This window comes from Nannospalax galili, unplaced genomic scaffold (genome assembly GCF_000622305.1).
Source record: "Nannospalax galili isolate Female #2095 unplaced genomic scaffold, S.galili_v1.0 scaffold136, whole genome shotgun sequence".
NCBI classification, from domain to species: Eukaryota; Metazoa; Chordata; class Mammalia; order Rodentia; family Spalacidae; genus Nannospalax; species Nannospalax galili.
In genome coordinates this window covers 2,626,051-2,641,038 of record NW_008340872.1, presented here as the reverse complement: position 1 = coordinate 2,641,038, position 14,988 = coordinate 2,626,051, and the positions used below count along the sequence as shown (strand labels likewise).

Sequence of the window (14,988 nt, the reverse complement as noted above, 5' to 3'; positions counted from 1 at the left end):
TGTCTTTTTGAGACAGGGTCTCCCTGTAGCTCCAGCTGTCCTGGAACTCACTATGTAGACCAGGCTGGCCTTGAACTCACAGAGATCCACCTGCCACTGCCTCCCAAGTGCTGAGATTAAAGGCATGCACCACCACGCCCGGCTGAGTCCATTTTTTTTTAATTGACAGTTCATGACACCTTTATAGGGGACAGTTTGGTGCTTTGGTGGCTATCCTAATTGATAAAATTAGGAGAGGAAGTATATCTATCACTTCATACATTTATCATTTCTTTCTGATGAGAATATTTGAACCAGATATTTTGCTATACGTGACCTTATTGTTAACCATAGTCACCCCACAGTGTAGTATAGCATCAGAGCTTATTTCTCCCATCTGACAATAACCTGTACCCACTGACCAAGCTCTCTTCCCTTCTGCCCTCTCTCTCTATAGAAACCCACTTTTATCCTCTCTCTCTCTCTCTCTCTCTCTCCCTCTCTCTCTCTCTCTCTCCCAGGCCTCACGTGCTAAACAAATGCTCGACCATGTGACCACCAACCTCAGCCCTGCCTTTCTGAATCTGGCCTGTCTCGGTTAATACAATACCTTTCAGGTTAATCCATGATGTCTGAAATGATATGATTCCATTATTTTTATGGCCAAATAGTGTTCCATTGTGTAAGCAAACCTCATTTTCTTTACCCACTGATCCATTGTTGGGCCAACATCTTAGCTATTGTGGATAGTACTGCTGCAAACATGGGTGAACAGGTCACAGGTATGTGCACAGGGCTGCCAACTGGATGTGTCCTGAGTCCAGGGTGTGCCAAGGCCACACAGTCCTACTCAGAATGGAGTGACATGGATTCCCATTGTACCCAGCCTTACCTCATTGCTTCGGAAATAGAAAGTTCTTGTGGTTTAATTACAGCCCTGAGGCCAGCAGAGCCTCTCCCTCCCAACTCTCCTTGTTCAACACAAAATCTCTCATATCTCTAGTGTGTTTCAATGAATTTAAATAAACCCCAAGATTGACTCAATCTGGACTCTTAATTCCATTTTGACTCCTGTCCTCCCCCTAGGGTTCAACTCTCTTCTGGATCCTTCTTGGTGGCTTCCTTTATGTTCACTTCCAACCCTAAGATAAAAGTGTCCCTCAGGTCAGGCTGGCTCTGGCCCCCAGGAATCTTCCTACAGCGGAACCCAGCCAGGCTCTCCTCCAGGAATAGTGCAGGCCCCCAGCCTGTTCCTCTGCCCTTCCAGGCTAAGGTGGTCCTGAAGAACTTGTGTGACCTTGGCAGGATAGAGCAAGGCGGCAGTGACATCCAACAGAGTGCCATGCTGTTCCTGGATGCTTTCACCTGTGTTGTCTAATTCAGTGAGATCCATGGAGGGCCACCAGATCATACCATCCCTGTTCCAGAGCTGGGGGAAAGGGCCTGTGACTTCCCCCAAATCCCACAGCTAGCAAGCTTGGGAGTGACACTGTCTCATCTCTCAACCTGCCATGGCATCTGAGTGAGACAGCCCCCCCTCCTCATGCTCATCCTCCTCTTCCTCATGCTCCTCCTCCTCCTCCTCTTCCTCCTCCTCCCCCTCCTCCTTTTGCTCTTCTTTCTCCTCTTCTTTATCTTCTTTTTGATGGAGTTTTATGTAAGTATTCTGATGTTGGACTTTTATTGTTGCAGTGTCAGGACGGAACCCAGGGCCTTGTGGATGCTAGGTGCACTCTACCCACTGAGCCACATTCTGGCTCTGCAAGCAGTGTCTTGAGAAAGGACACATCTGATGTCATGTTGAAGATCCCTTCCTCTGTGGAGGCTGCTGCATTTGCAAGGACGTGATGGGGCAGGGGTAGGTAGGCCTAAGTACACAAGAGTTCCTAGCAAAGGAACTCTCTTAGGAATGTTTTTTTTCTGGTGAGAAGATGGTGTCTACCAACTTGGACAAGAGAATTTGTGTATTGCATTTAAAATTAAGGAGAGGGGCTGGAGAGATGGCTCAGTGGTTAAGAACACTGGTTGTTCTTGAAGAAGGCCCGGGTTTGAATTCCAGCACCCACATGGCAGCTAACAACTATCCATGACTCCAGTTCCAGGAGATCCGACAGCCTCTTCTGACCTCCGAGCGCATTGCACAACATGGGTGCACTTACCTACATACAGACAATACATGCATATACATAAAATAAAAATAATCAGATCTAAATAAAACGAAGAGAGGCAAAGGTTGTCTTTGGGATGATTGAGCTAATGATTAAGCTAAAGGTTATTTATGAGAAATTGTTATCAATGTTCTCCTAAATCTCTCTCATAGTTTTGTATGAGTTTTGAGCAAAACCCCATTGGTCAACATTTCCATTTAAACACTGGCTGAGGGTGAGACAGGCCCTCTGACAACAGTGCTGAGTGGGCTGCCACAGGTCTGTGGGGTGGGAACATGGAATTTGGTTCCAAGAAATACTGACCTTGAGATAACCTTGGGCAGAGACCATAGGGTCCAAGCCCCCAGACCCTGAGTGATCTGCAAAGAGGTCGAGACAGAAGGTGGTCAGACATTCGGCTTGGAGGAAATAGCTTCTCTTTTCTCTAAGCCCCCCCTTTACCAAGAGCTGGTTTGGAGTTTGAAGCATCATCTTGACCGCAAAGTGTAGTCCCTGGCATCTAGGTCCATCAGGGGCCAAGCTGGGCTATGCACTGAATGCTCTCTACAGACCTATGTGCTTCTCACTTCTGTTGACTCAGTTTTTCAAATCTATGTGAGTGTCGTGATGAATAAAGTAACAACGTAAATGTCTCGGTAATGTCTCCTCATTTGATGTGATAACAGGACCAATGAAATGTTTTGACCTTGTTACAGGTTGAATTGTGTCCCTCCCAAACTTGTGCTAACTTCTAGCACCTCAAAAAGTGCCTATATTTGGACATAGGGTTTGTAAACAGGTGACTAAGTTAAAATCATTCTGTTTAGCTGGCCCCTGATCCAACTCAATTGATATTCTTGGAAGAAGAAATTGGGACACACAGAGGGACACCAGCAATGTGTACACAAGGCAAGATCCGGGAAGACACATTGAGACAGTAGCTGTCTGCAAGTCGACGAGAGCGCCTCAGGAGAAACCAACCCAGCCCACACCTTGATCTTGGACTTCTGCCCCTCAAACTGTGATGGAATACATTTCTGTTAAGTCACCTAGAATGCATTTTATTATAGCAGCTCAAGCCAATTAATAGTCATTAAAAGAAATGACCTACTTGAAAAGATTGCCTAGCCTTGCACCTACCTTGGGCCCCTATGGTCAGGTCTTCTCTACACCCAGGGCCCCAATGTACGTGATGGAGACACTCCCCTATGATTGGTGTCTCTCAACTATTTTGCCAAGACCACAGCTGAGCATTATCAACCCACCCTAGACACTGGCCCTGCCTCCCAGTGTGGGTGCCACTGTGTCTTTAACTGGAATCACTATTTGTGGGCCCTGATTCTCACCACCAGCAAGTCCTGAGTTTGAATCCAGGAGGATGTATCTGATTGGCTGGGCTTGAGTCACGTGTTAGAGCCTGTGCTGGTTGGTTTTCACTGTCAACTTGACACAAGGTAGAATCATCTAGGAAGAGGGTTAGTTGAAGAATTGTCTAGATCAGGTTATCTGTAGACATGTCTGGTGGGGGAGGCAGAGATTCTCTTGACTGCTCATTGAGGTGGGAGACCCACCCTGGGTGTGGGCAGCACCATTTCATGGGTTGGGTCTTGAACTGTGTAAGAATGAAGAAAGTTAGCTGGAAAAGCAAGCAAGCAAGCTGAGTGAACGAGAATGAGCAGGTGGCGTGGGTGTTTTCATTTCTCTCTGGTCTCGGCTGTGGGTGTGATGTGACTGGCTGCTTGAGTTCCTGCCTTGACTTCCCCTCAGCAATGGACTGTAATCTAGAACTGTAAGCCTAATAAACACGTTCCTCTCTTTTGTTTGCTTTTGGTGAAGATATTTTTATCACACAACAGAAATGAAATTAGAATACAGCCTTAATAAAAATAGAGCCCTAAAAACATTTAGCACCTGTATGCTCAGCTTCTCTGAGACTCTGTAGTCCTATGAGACTACATAAGATGTCCATAAGATGGTCCCTGGGACAGGGAGGGCTGCAGCCGTGGGACAGTGAAAATGATCACAAATGCTCTCTGATGGCGTGAGTGTGTGTGTGTGTCTTTCTGTGTATGACTCTGTGTGTTTGTATGTGTATGTGTGTATATATGTGTGTCTGTTGTGTGTGTGTCTCTGTGTGTGCATGCATGTATGTATATGTGTCTGTTGCATGTCTGTGTGTGTCTCTGTGAGTATATCTGTGTGTCTGTGTCTGAGTGTTTATGTATGCATGTGACTTTGTGTCTGTGTGTGTATCTTTCTGTGTATGACTGTATATGTGTGTGTATCTTTCTGTGTATGACTGTATATGTGTGTGTATCTTTCTGTGTATGACTATGTATGTCTGTATGTGCATGTATGCGTATGTATATGTGTGTGTGTCTGTGCATGTCTCTGTGTATGTGCATCTGTTGGGTATGTCTGTGGGGGTGGGGGCAGGGCTAGGAATGGATGAGCAGAAGAGAATGAACTTGGGACTCACACAGTGGTTTGGGTTAGGGCAGCCTCACTGGGCAGTTCTTGGTGCTGGGAATGCTTAACCTGCTTGAGCGTCAGTCTCATTTGTATTACTGGCATGGCGAGGTCATTTCACAAGATAATTGCCACAATAATAAAAATTGTTACTGTGACACAATACCCGTCTTCTTACAAACCATTACTTGCACTGTTGTCCTGGCCTTATGATAGGGTGCACAAGTCATGCACTCCCAGCCTAGCTACAAAGTTTGGTCAGATTGACTTTCTAATTTTTCACTTTGCAGCACAGATAGTCAGTCAGCTTTTGACACCTGTATCCTGATAGATTCCTCAAAATGCAGGTGCTTTAAAAGGAGTAACCTAAGCGCCAAGCATCAGCTTTTTACTGCTATTTTATCCACCAGTGTAATGTCCCTCCAGCATTAAAAAAAATCTTGTTGGGTGAACACAAAGTCCTTTATAGCTCTAAGCTTCAGAAACACACAGAGAAAGAAATTAAAAGACTAGGATAAGGTAAAGCAATTGTGATTTTCACTGGAATTTGAAGGAGATGGAGATGGGGAGCCAGAGAGTTAGGGTAGTTTAGCTGTTAGTTTTACTAGCAAACAGACCAGAGAAGAGTGTTTATTGATGTGCAGTCATTACTGTGTGGGTACCACAGCCCAATGTGCCCCAGAGTGTGGGCAGCGTGTACCCCAGTCAATGTGCATGAGACCCTTCCAAAAAGGTTCTCTGATCACCCTACTTTTTATAGAGAGATACTGTTTGTAGTGACCCTGGGACCACAGAACTCCAGAAACCATCAAAGAAAGATTGAATGCTGTTCAATAGATTTTTACTGTGAAGCACGTGTTATTGTGTTCTAAATCTTGGAAACTTGGGGATGGATGAGGATGTAAACAGCAATTCTCAGTCATAATTTTAACAGAGTGAAACATCTACACATATAGCTACCTGACTGTGACTGTTAAATAGACCCAAAAAGTTGGTCAGCATAGTCTATATCTTTCCTTTCCTCCATCCCTCCGTCCCTCCGTCCCTCCCTTCCTCCCTTCCTTCCTTCTTTTTCTTTTGAGACAGGGTCTTCCTGTAGTCCCAGCTGGCCTGGAACTCACTATGGAGACCAGGCTGGCCTCGATCTCACAGAGATCCTTCTGCTTCTGCCTCCCAAGTGCTGGGAATAAAGGTGTGCACCACCACACCTGGCCCACCATTTCTTTTTTAAAGTATTACTTTTATTTTATGTGTATGAGTGTATTGTCTACATGTATGTAAGTGCACCCATGTCATGCAATGCTCGAGAAGACCAGAAGAGACCATTATATCCCCTGGAACTGGTGTTACAGGTTGTTGTTAGCCACCATGTGGGTGCTGGGAATTGAACCTGGGTCTTCTGCAAGAGCAGCCCATACTCGTAACTGCTGAGCCATCTCTCCAGCCCCCTATCATTTCTAATTCCATGGATTACCTGGTCACATCTGCTCTGGGGCAGGAAGCTCTCGAAAGGATTGATTTCCTTGGGCTTGGGTTTTGTGTGCTTGCCTCTTTGGTTGTGTTTAAGTTGGTTACATCTTGGGACTGTGGAAGCAGGAAGAGGAGAGTTGGTGGGAGTAGTCCTCCAGGAAATGGAGAGAGCTAGGCAGAGGAGGTAAGCTCTGACTATTGTGCTCCCCAGTGTGTCAAGAGGACACATAATGAACTAGAGCAGACACAGCCTTACCCTCATGGTAATTATGGTAGAGATGTGATTTTTGAGGTTATTCTTAGCCAAGAGAATGAAAATTGGGAGAGATGGAAAGGTTGGATAGAGTACAGTTGTGTGGACAACAGCATTGCTTCATTGATTATACATTCGCTCAACACCTCAGCATTTACTATCCACTTGCCATGGGCAGTTTGTGTGAGACTTTGGGGATACAGAGGTAGCCCAGCCCCATCTCTTATGTTGATGAGTTCAAGTCTGGTCTGTGGGTACAGAAGTTGTAGGTGGTATTGTCGGTGGTGTGTGTAAGCTGGTAGAGCTAGGCTCAGAGGAAGAAGAGGCAAGCCCAGAGAGAGGGGCTATACAAGGTTTCCATATAGAGGAAAGTTCTCCCAAGGGTAGGGAGAACTGTGGGCAGAGGGAGAAGACATCCATTGGAGCAGGGAATATGGACAGGAGGCTGTTAGCCAAGGGAGGGCTGAGGGCAGAGGCTACAGAGGAACTGTGCTTTAACTGGAGATGTGACAGGCGAGGTTCAGAAGGTAACTCCCTAAAAATTATATTTGATTGATGACTTCTGTGTGCTTGCTCAGATCACGTCTTCACACAAGGAATGCCCGTTAGCAGACCAATGAAGGATCTTTCTGGGAAGGACCATAATGTGTTGGGTTTCAGAAGACAGGATAGAGGCTTCTGGCCTCTAAACAGGTTGATTTTGGGTTTGTCTATAAAGTCAAGAGCCTGTACTTCACTCGTAAAAGTGAAATGAAAATACTTAAAAAACAAACAGTATGGTAGTGATGACTATAACAATCAGAAAGCTTTTGTCCACAAATCACTCTGGTTGACAAGAGATTAAACACTACCCTAGGGAGCAAGGAGGTTCTTAGTAGCCACTGCCCTTTAGGTAGTACTTCTAATCTCCATGGAGGAAGGAGAAGTAGGAAGACCTCGAAGTGGGTCAGTAATGCCTCTTCCTTCAAAATTTTCTTTAACCTCATTCTCTTTTCCACATTGAAAACCTGAACCCTAAGCTCTGGTGGGCTGAAAGAGGAACAGGGAAGCCTAGGAGACAGGAGGGGATGGAAGGAAAAGCATATTATTATGCATTTCTTTTAAAAAATATTGTATTTATCATTTTAATTTTATGTGTATGAGTGTTCTGCCTGCATGTATGTAAATGCACCATGTGTATGCAATACCATCAGAGGCCAGAAGAGGGTGTTGGATCCCTTGGAACTAGAGTTATGGACAGTTGTTAGCCACCCTGTGGGTGCTGGGAATTGAACCCAGGTTCTCTGGAAGAATAGCAAGTGTTGTTAACCACTGAGCCATCTCTCCAGCCCCTATTATTCATTTCTTTATACAAATACACAGAGACAAAGACACAGAGACACAGACACACACAGACACAGACACACACAGACACACAGACACACAGACACACAGACACAGACACACACACACACACACACACACACACACACACGCACGCACGCACACACGCACACGTTGAGACAGAATCTCATGGATCCCAGGCTGGTCTCTAAAATTTATTATGTAGCTGAGGATGACTTTGAATCCTGATCCTCTTTACCCTAGCTCCAGAATACTAGTGTTACAGGTGTCTGCCACCACACTCCGTTTAGTCTTGATATGTTTTCACTAGTTTTAACTTTATTTGGTGAACTTGGAGTGAGTCTCCAAATATTTCTTAGGCTTTATAGCTTTGGTCTTGGATTTGGCAAGCACTAGAATCCTTTAAAGAAAAGTTGAAAGTGGTAAATTTCTAGCCCTACCCAGCCCTGTTTCCGGATATTCTATTTTAGTAACATGTGGGGTTGAAATACCAAAGCATTCTCCAGAGCTGCAGAGGTGACTTAGACGCTCTTCCAGGGCTAAAGCACTGGATTTCTCGTCCCTTTCTTGAGTTCTTCGGTGTCCTGTTTAACTGTAAAGAGCCCCTAGACTGTGTGGCCCTGGGTGAGCTGATTTGACTCTGCTGTCTTCCCCAGGCATGAAACAAGATGGTGTACCTATCTGATGTGGGAGACACAGCTCAGGCGATGGCCTGGAAAGAGTGCTCTGGAAAGAATTTGGAGCATGGCAACATGAGCAGAGAAGACAAGGTAGAGAAGCTTGGGATGCTGGGAAGAGAGAAGGGAGGGCCTCAAAGACACCCTCGGAGGGGGTCTTTACTGAGCAGCCCTTGGACCACAGAATATCTTCCCTCCAGCCCCAGCCTTCCCTGCAGTAGAGGGAGCATACCAGTCTGTGAGGAAACACGTAGAAGGAAGCCACGGCACACCCATGAATGCTGGTGATTTCCTACTCCCTACATTGGTCCGTCCTTCTGGAATTCCTGGCACAAACTACCAAGCAATCTCGTTGAACGCCGGGTCTCTTTGCAGGAACCTTAAAGCATCGGCAGCTGCACCTTGTGAGGTGACACTGTGACTGTGTAAATGTTGTCACAGAAATGTTTTTCTCCGAGTTATTCACTGTCTTCTGTTCTCTTCGTGCGTGCCATCTTCAGAGACTTGTGATGAGGCCCAAGCCTCGCTCCTGCCTCCCATTTTTCCTGTCACTTCAGAAGCTAGCTATTTGTTTGTTTGTTTACAATGGAGCTCCCCTTAAAAAAAAAATACGGTTTAGGCATAACAAGGTAGACTGCCTCCCCAGAGGTAATGGCAGCTCCAGGTAACCAGTTACTCAAGGGGAGCATGTGTTTCCTCTCCCTGGTTCCTCTTTACTTCTCTGCCCCTGCCCTCCCCTGTGGACATACAGTGGACAGGACTTCCTTTCATCAGGGGCTGCAGATCTAATCAGCTTCCCAGAAATGACTGGCAGAAGATTCTGCTGATTAAGTTTTTATCACTCTTCAAAGTCTCCACCAGCATCTTAAAGTTTTTTTTTTTTTTTTTTTCAAGACAAAGCCTGATTCCTAACCCTTCATTTCTGTCAGAGACTTTTCTTTCTGGGGGCAGTCTGGGGTGAAAACCACCCAATACCTGCTCTGTGTCAAGGGGTCCTGAGGAGACCAAACTAAAAGAGGCTCATCCCATTTCAAGAAGAGACTTAACAAGATAGAATTTTCTTTGTTCTTATGAAACTGCCTATGAATAAGCCATTGACTGAACCTCACTCAGTACCAGGGACCCAGGCTCTGTCTAATGATATTGTCATCTTCAGGTTGTGACTCTCTTTTCCATGATTCAAGATGGCTCTTGATCATTTCTTGATCCAGGCAATAGGAGACGCTTTGAGGACACGATTCACAAGTTGCACATGTCACTTCCACTCAGCTGTACCCCTTTAATTTGAAGTCATTTACCTTAAATTGTGGAAAAATTCTCTCCATATATTTCTATATGCTATTTTAATTTGTCCTCTATTCTGTGTGTGACTCATTTTATCTGGATACTGGTACTTATATTTTCATGCTCCAAATCTGTTGACTTTTCTTCTGTATTTCTAGTTATTTATTTAACTGTATATGTTCAAGTATCTCTCTGTGTGTAGGCCACCTGTATGCAGGTGCCTATGGAGGCCAGAAGAGGGCGTCAGACCCCCTGGATCTGGAGTTCCTGGTGGTTGTGAACTGCCCGACATGAGTGCTGGGAATCATACTTGAAGTCCTCTGGAAGGGCAGCGAGCTCTCTTCACCACTGAGCCATGTCTCCAGTCCTTGTATACATACACACTGTGTGTGTGTGTGTGTGTGTGTGTGTGTGTGTGACTTGTTTCCTTCTTGCTTTCTACACAGATACTCAGTCTGATTTTCCAGTTTACTAGTTGGCACCTCAGCAATATTCATTTAGCTACAATGCCTGCTTAGTGCGCCCTTTTTATTTTATCGTTATATAACCCCATGCCTAGTAGTTCCCCTATTCTAGTTTTAAAATGCTGTATTCAGATGAACAAAGAGAAAAAAAGGGTGACTTTCAAACAAGCTGCCTCTATTTAGTATCACCCACCACAGCTCATGAGGCCAATGTGTCCCCTTTAGGTCACGTGAGGGTGTAATAAGAAGACACAGTGTGGGACTGGGCAGAGCACGCAGAAGCTTCTTCACTTTTTCTCATCTTCTTCAGTGTGCCTCTGGACTGGGGCCTCCGGGGCGCCTTGATTTTACAGTTGTGCCAACAGTGTGAGAGACATTCTTGCAAAATTCTAAAGGAAAAGGAAGGATGTTCCTTGTCCCCAGGTGATGGTGGGAAAGGAAGAGAGCTCAAGCTGCTTTTTCTGCTTGTCCTCGAGTAGCACTACATCCCTGTGCCCAAGGCTGCAACCTTCAGTACCACCACTACCACCACATTCAGCTGCTGCTCCTCCAGAGCTCTAAGTCTCCCTTCTATTTTTATTACCTTACTTATTTATTTATTATTTATTTCCTATTTAGTGTTTATTCACAATCATAAACTTAACGCCGCTATCCAGCTAGACTTGGAGGGGAAGAAGGAGACTATGGTACCCAAAGAACTTCAGTGAAAGTACAGAGATTATGGGATATTGTGAGCACACGGGGCGGAGGGAGCTCTTCTGAGCTACGGAAGGAAGGGTCTGGTGGTTAAAGTATCAGAGCTGTCCACAGTTGGCAGCCGCAGTCCTCTTGCTGGTCTTGTCATTCCTGTACCCAAAGTGCTCCATGGCTTCCACAATGCTCAGGCCTTCTTTCACCTTCTGAAGGACCACGTGCTGCCATCCAACCACTTGGTCTTGGCAGTGCAGATGAAAAACTGGGAACCATTTGTGTTTGTCCAGCTTTTGCCATGGACAAGACACCAGGACCTGTGTGCTCCAGGATGGAGTCCTCATCCTCAAATTTCTTCCATAGATGGACTTGCTGCCAGGGTCATTACAGTGTGTGAAGTCATCCTTCACCCTGCCACATGAATCTTGGAATAATTCTGTGAAAGAAAGAACCCTTAGAGCCAGATCCTTTCTCTGCAGTGCTCTGAGCACCAAAGTCTCCTGCTGTCTTTGGAACTCTGTTCACAAACAGCTCAAAGGAGACCCAAAGACTCGCCATCACCTGCGGTGTTCAAGAGCACAGTGGGGTTGACCATGGCTGACAGCAAGTGGCTACAGGGGACAGTGGCATCTGCCTCAAGTGTCCCTTTTAGTTGTTGGATTGGGGTTTCCTGTCTAATTGACTTGGGGGTATATGTAGTGGCTTGTGCTTCTCCATCTTGGCAGGATCTGGAAGACCAATGCAGTGCAGCACTTTGTAACCCTGTTGTATTAGATAGGGCTCTGTAGAGAATCAGAACTTAATATGTTATGTTTCCCTGCTTATGAAAGTTGGCAAATCTGAAATCTGCAGAGTGAGCCATGGCCTGCAAACTTGGGAGAGGCAACACTTTAGTTTTAACTTGAAGCTGTTTTCTGTAGAACCAAGATTCGATGCTACAGGTGGAGCCTGAAAGCAATCTCCTGGACAGTTCTCTCTCCGTCATGGGATGTTTTCTCTATTCAAGGCCCCTAGCTGTTTGGATATGAGACATTATGAAGAGCAGTAGTCACCCAAAGACCATAAATTTAAATGTTAGTCCTATTCCTTAACTACTCAGAATAGTGTTTTACTGCATATCTGGGCACCCTATAGCCCACCCAGGTCAATATATACAACTAACCATTATACCCGCTATTCCAAGTATGATCTGAGGTTGAGCATTGGCCTCCCCTGAGAGCTTGTTATGAAAGCGGAATCTTGGAATCGCTCCGGAGCCCGTGTTTAAACAAGATACCTGCGTTTCAGTAAGGTCCACATCTTCATCTCATTAAACCAGGGCTCCACACCTGTAAACTAAGGACTTCAGATTACTTCCAGCCAGACTTTAAAAAAGAAAACAATTATCACTGTCTGTGAGTATCCCAAACTGATTGGAACTGAATTCTTGGAACGGGGTAGAGACATCCATGTAGTGCTAAGAAAACTACACAGGTGGTTGTGTTACCCATTGAAGCTAAGAATGTCTGATGTAGTGTTTCTCAAACTATGACTTGCACACACATCACCCGGAGAGCTTGTGAGGGTGCAGGGTCTGATTCTTGAGATTTGGAGTAGGTTGGAGAGTATTTCCGACATGCTCCTGATATGGCTGAGACTGCTATACCAGAACCCTCTTGGTGTTGGTCAGATGGTCTCTTGTGCCAGAAGATGGGTCGGCTGAACTGCCCAGATCCCTGTAAACTGGGAGTGAATATCTCACTCTCACTCTGTTAGCATCTAACCAGGAAATGAAAACTGATTGGTCAGTTTTTTGTCACTCTGCTAAGACACCTGACTTGGGCTACTTATGAAGAAAAAGAGGTTCATTTAACTTATAGTTTTGAAGGTTGACATGGAACTCTGTCTTCTGGGCATGACATGACCATGGCTGTTTTGCATCAGAACTGTGATTACCCTCACAAGACAAGATCTATTAACCTTCCCTGTAGAAGGAGAATAAGAGGAAGGTCATTAGATTTGCACTTGAGATTCCAACCCACTACGCCTCTTTGCTCCAGCTGCATGTGGTCTTGGAGAATGCTAGAGCATGTGGGCAGTAGAAGGTTGACTGCAGCTGTTGTTTTAGTTACCCAAGCTGGAGTGGGGCTTTTCAGTGATGCCCATGCTCCTGTAAGTAAGCCCAACAAACTCACTGTGTGTGTGTATGTGTGTGTGTGTGTGTGTGTGTATGTGTGTGTGTCTTAGTTTCTTTTCTGACTGCTGTGATAAAATACTCTGACAAAAGCAACTGAAGGAAGAAAGGGTTTATTTTAGTCCATACTTCAAGGAGCATCCAATCATGATGGGGAAGTCAAGGTAGCAGGAGCTTGAGGCAGTTGGTCACATCACATCCACAGTCAGGAAACAGATGCTTGCAGCTGCTCCGCTCACTCTGTTTGATACACTCTTGGGTCCCCTGCCCAGAGAATAGTCCTTTAAACAATTAAGATGGAACTTCACACATCAATTAACATAATAAATGTAATCCCCTACAGGCATGGCCAAAGACCCATCTCCCAGGGATCTAGATTCTGTCAAGCTGATACACATCACAGTTCAACAAGTTGGGCTTGGGTGGATTTGTTTCTTTGGTCTGAAGGTGCCTTGTATAGGGTGAATAGACATTTCTGTGTGTGTCTTCCCTAGGGAAAGTAATGCTACAGAGGTTCAAGGACAGGGCACCTGTATCAGCTCAGCCCTGGTGAAAGCCTCATGGAAGATGGCAGATGGTAATGTCTAGATCATGCATAAACTGTTTTATTTCAGGTCAGGAAATAGGAGGCGGCAAGATGAAAAGTAAGGAGGGAGGGAAGGACAGAGGCAGAGGCAGAGGGGCAGGCTCCCTCCTCTTCTAACGATATTCTCCTGAGAGTTACCATTACCATAGACTTAGCTCTCATATTGAGTTGTTTATTTCATCGTCATGATTGGGAGGGACCAAGATCATCACAACTAACTCTGCTCCATGATGGCTGATGGTCATGTCAAGCCTACATGGCTCCTAACTCCCACCATCACCCTTCATGACTCCCCCGATGCTCATTCCCTCCAGCTGAGCTGGCTTTTCCCTGTGCTCCAAGCTCATGCCAATTTCAGGGCCTTGGCATTGGCTGTTCCTTCCATCCACACATTCTTCTCCAGCTTTTTATGTGGTTGGCTGCTGCTCTTCATTTATCTCATAACCTACATGTCACCTCTTCCAAAAGGAAGACCAGCCTTTACATCTCAGCACAGTTCTGTGTCCCACAACCTGATCTAATGCCTCCACAGTGTGTATGACTGTGTGATTATCTTACATATTGATTCATTTCCTCATTAATTTTCTGTCCCCTTATTCCCATTAATAAATTATACTCTACAGAAGATGCTATACCTCAATCACCTTATTATTTGTAGTGCATAGAACTTTGACATGCAAGGATAGAAATCCAGTGATTATTAAATAATGAATGTGTCTCTCTTGTATCTTTCACTGTACTTAGCTTACCTTGTTCATTTATCAAAGCTTTTCTTTTTTCTTTCAACCAAAATGAAATAGCAATTTTGGGTGCCTTCCAGAAAAACAAATTCATGAAGGAGCATTATGAAAACAAGACACATTTGACAGAAATAGCAAGGCTAGGTTGGATTCTAGTTTGCATTTGTAGGGCAAATGTGAGGTCCTGAGCTATGGAACATTTGCCAGTCAGATTTGAAGAGCTTTTGCTGACCTTCTCTGCTCTAAATTCCTCTTTGGTGCCCAATGGCAAGCCACAGTGGCTGAGACCAAGGGGCAGAAGGCACCAGCCTTGGAGTCCTACCTCAACCTCATATCGCAAGACCTCCGGGAAGAGCAGATCTCGGTACCTGGCCCAGGTTTTCACTAAACCTTGGCAAAGTAACCCAGATGCAGGCTGCCAGGGCTGCCACACAGGGAGCAAGAGACCTTTGGCAGAGGAGGCCGGTGCTGACATGGGTAGACGGGAGCCAGAAGGCCAGCAGAAGTTTGTGCCAGGGAAGGAAGGCTGGGCCTCTAATGAGTTTTTCAAGCCCTTCTTTGACATTCCTAGTCAGGGATTTTACTGCCCTCCCAGGTTTGCATGACTCAACTGAGCACAGTTGGCAAGACGGAGGGCCAGTATCACACATCCTCCATAGTAAAATTGTACTATTAGCACACCAGCCTCGTGGGGTGGTCTGTGTGATCCTCC

The 14,988-nt window shown here is 45.4% G+C and overlaps 1 pseudogene; it reads right to left on the bottom strand.

Annotated features, from left to right (window-relative positions):
• Nucleotides 1-10,881: 10,881 nt before the first annotated feature.
• Nucleotides 10,882-11,372, bottom strand: LOC103736441 (annotated as a pseudogene).
• Nucleotides 11,373-14,988: the final 3,616 nt, after the last annotated feature.